The 3,750-nt window shown below is 55.3% G+C and overlaps 1 pseudogene; it reads left to right on the top strand.

Moving 5' to 3' along the window:
- The first annotated feature begins 381 nt into the window (after positions 1–381).
- LOC148184576 (uncharacterized) lies at positions 382–1,942 on the top strand (annotated as a pseudogene).
- The last annotated feature ends 1,808 nt before the right edge of the window (positions 1,943–3,750 follow it).

Below are 3,750 nucleotides of genomic sequence, written 5' to 3'. Positions count from 1 at the left end.
AAATATATCAGCCCACAGGATACAAGAATGTCATAAAAAGTATCGTCTATTCCACCTGTTTCAACATTCCCTAAAAACCAGTGGAATTTTAAGATAAACTTCATGTATTCTCACTTTGCAGTGCAAGTAAGGCATTCCTGGGGGAACTGGATGCTCTGCTGTCACAGGCACATGCCTGAAGGTGTGCTGCAGACTGGGGCACAAAACAGCAAAAAGATTCCCCAGGAGATGTCTGATATTTGCAAACCATATCCTGGGCTGCATCTGAATCAGCATGGCCCGAAGGTGGAGGACAATGATTCTGCCCCTCCGTGCCATTGACATTCCACCTGCAGTACTTCATCCAGCTCTGCTGGGCTCCGCAGCACGTACAGCAAGGACATGGATGTGCTGGAGCAGGTGCCGAGGAGGCCCACCAAGATGATGTGAGGGGTGGAGCACCTCTCCTGCAAGGAAAGCCTGAGACAGATGGGCTTCTTCAGCCTGGAAAAGAGATTTAGGCATAGGCTTGACTGAACTGTGGCCTACCAGTACGTGACAGCAACCTACAAGAAAGCTGGACAGGGACTTTGTGCAAAGGCAGACAGGGACAAGGACAAGGGAGAATGGATCCAAGCTGAAAGAGAGTAGGTTTAGATGAGGGATTCAGAAAAAATACTCTCTTGGAAAAGGTTTCCCAGAGAAGGTGTGGATGCCCCATCCCTGACAGTGTTCAAGGCCAGGCTGGATGGAGCTCTAGACAAGCTGGTCTAGTGCAAGAGGGCCACAGCCACAGCAGGGGGTTGCAACGATGTGATTTTTCAGGTGCCTTCCAAGCCAAACCATGCCATGACTTCATGATTCTGGGATACCTCCCCTCCTCGGTCTCTGTCAGAAAAAGAAACTTGGGAGCAAGTTCCACATTGCAGACTCGGTCCTTCGGCAGCCTGCAACTGTCTCAACAGAGGATGAAAAGAGATGCCATTACTGACACAATTTATCCTTTCTTCTTGAAAATTAAAGGCTCCACTCTTGTCCACTCTCACACAACCATCAGAACAGGGAATTCTCCCCAGGGAAATGCTTCATCTCACCCAAGGAAGAAGAAACCTACAAGCCAACATTTTTATGCATTTCTGTATTGATTTATTTGGTTATTTCTTTCATAGGTATTTATTTCTCTGCTTGTTTCTTTCGTTCCGCGGAGCGCGCGGCGGCTCCTCCGTTGGGCTCGCTGAGGAAACGGACGAACGGCCGCGCGCTCCGGCGGCTCGGCAGCGGCGGCAGCGGCAGCAGCGCCTCTCTCGATCGGTTTTCCGCTCGACTTTCCGCTCGCTCTCCGTCCCCTTCTCCCTCTCACACTCACTCTACTGCCGTCCCGTGCCGTGCCGTGCCGTCCCTCTCAGCCTCTCCCAGCCCGGCTTATGCCGCGTCCCGCAAGGCGCCCGTGGGCGAGTCGGCCCCCGGCCCGCCCCTGTCGGGCCTGCCGCGGTCCCACCTCCGCCAGGTTCTCTCCGCACTGCTTGTGGCGCCTCTGGAAGAGTTTCTGGAAGAGTTCCTCGCTCTGGTGGTGGCGGAGCGGCACCGTCTTCTGGCTCCGCCTGGTGCGGGCCCTGGCCCGGCCCCGAACGAGGCCCCTCCCCGAGCCGCCCCGTTGCCGCCCGGCTCCCGCCCCGTCGCCGGCAGCTTCCCCGAGCCGAGCCCCGCCGCTCGTCAGCTGGGCCGCCGGCCCCGAGTCGCCGGAGCCCGGAGCGGCTCGGGAAGCAGCAGTGCCCGGGGCGGTCGGGTGCTCCGGGCAGAATGCCGAGAGCGCGGTGCCGCCCGGACGGGCGGAGAAGCCTCCCCTGGAGCAGCTCTACCGGCAGGGCCCGCTGCTGGGGAGCGGCGGCTGCGGCAGCGTTTACTCCGGGACCCGGCTCGCCGACGGACCCTGTCAGACCCTATAAAAGTGTGCTACAGATAGAAATAAACGGCGCTCACTATACTTCTGTGGAGACTCGTGAGTAGCCTGAGCGGTTTTTCAATATTCCCCCTTGCTGGCAGAGGGGGAAGAGGGAGGAAGGGGGGAATCCTTCAGCCGGCTGTAGCCAAGTTACTTTTCGCTGGGGCAGGGGCTGGCTGTTGTGGAATGGGAGCTGGCTGGGAGGGAGGGAGCAGCATCAGCCTGATGAGCTGCGCCCCTGTCCCATAGGAACACCAGAATACAGCCCGCCGGAATGGATCCTCTTCGGCTGCTACCGTGGCCAGCCAGCCACCATCTGGTCCCTGGGCATCCTGCTCTATAAGCTGGTCTGCGGGCACCTTCCTTTCCACACCAATGAGGACATCATCCGGGGCCAGCTCTTCTTCCCGGCCCGGGTGTCGCAAGGTGGGGATGTGCCTCCTCACAAACTTTTCTACGGGAAACAAAATTCAGCCATCCAGTGTCTCGAGGTCAGGTCAGAGGTGGTGTTTGGGGCTTCAAGAGCACCCAAAATCCTAGATACTAGAACATTTATTCTGGGAGAAATCCTGTGATGTTCACAATATTTGGAGGCTGTGCTTCTTAAATGCACTTACAAAAACTTTGCCTCCCATCCAGAGAATCTATCCTTCCTCAGAGCTCCACATGGAAGAGAGAGCAGGAGAGTAGGAAAAATGCCAACTGCTATGATGATGACAGTAGGAAAAAACAGTAGCCAAGTTCAGAGGCAAAAGGACATAAGGTAAGGAGACCAAGCTAAGTCCACAGGATTTACTGTGTTGTAGATTTTTAGTTTATATGCTGTAGACAGAGCTCGGAGAGCTTTCCCTGTGGCGTGAGCCCAGGGAAGCTGCTGAGCCAAGGAAGAGCTCAGCTGGACACTGCGCTTCAGGCTGTCACTAGAGGGAAGGGTGGCCATGGGGAGAGCAGCCCAGAGCCCAGCCACACCATTAGCTTTGCAGCAGGGCCAGGAGCTGCTGTTGTTTTGGGTTTGCCATGGGGTACAGGAGGAGGCAGATGGACAACAGCTTTGGCAGGCTGAATGTCCAGTCAAAGGCTTGGGTACTTGGTCTCAGCCTTGCTGAGAAAGGGCCCCATGTATCCCTGACAGGAACTGATGTTTTCACTGAAGTTTGAACAGGTCCTGATTTGGCTTTTTAGCTGTGCCAGAAATGATGGGATACTAAGGAAGGGTGTGCATCTGTCCCTGCTTCCTCCACCCCCCTTCCTGGCCTTGGCATGGGAGCCCTGGAGCAACTTGGGCAGGCAGAGACCTTCCAGAGAGCCACAGATCAGAGAGCTCTGCTGAACTTCCTCAATGCCAGTGAGCCTGAGATGCTGGATGTGTGGGAGCTGGAGAGCTCTGAGCATCCTGAGAGCTCAGCAGCATCTGGGCTCAAAGGCTGCTGGGGAACTGTAGGAGGGAAGGGCAGCAGCAGAAGGAATGAGGGGCTTCAGAAAAGCAGGTTTTGCCATCCTGCAGAATGGTTTTGTGGGGACTTGACTGGAGAATCAGTAGTGTCTGTTAGGTGCTTTAGGGGCAGGGAGTTTATAGGGATCTAAACACCTTCCCATACATCCAAAAGGCCAGTGGAGGCATCGTCACCTGAGAACATCTTGATGTCAAATATGTGGATGCCAACTGGGAATGTAGCCAGACTTGTACAGAAGTGAGCACGAGGGGAGAGGTGGTAAATGTGCAACATGGTGTCTCCCTTACCACTTCTCTTTCCATTCCCTGTCCTAGACCAAGCTGCAGCATCAGCTTGACAATTCTTTTCCAGCCAAGTTCTAGCTAAGAGCATGGC

This window comes from Pseudopodoces humilis, chromosome 3, assembly GCF_049639895.1.
Source record: "Pseudopodoces humilis isolate 2021_Gansu_Grassland_sample_001 chromosome 3, ASM4963989v1, whole genome shotgun sequence".
In the NCBI taxonomy this organism is placed as follows: Eukaryota; Metazoa; Chordata; class Aves; order Passeriformes; family Paridae; genus Pseudopodoces; species Pseudopodoces humilis.
Note: the sequence above shows the minus strand (reverse complement) of the source record. Positions and strands in the feature narration are given on the sequence as shown.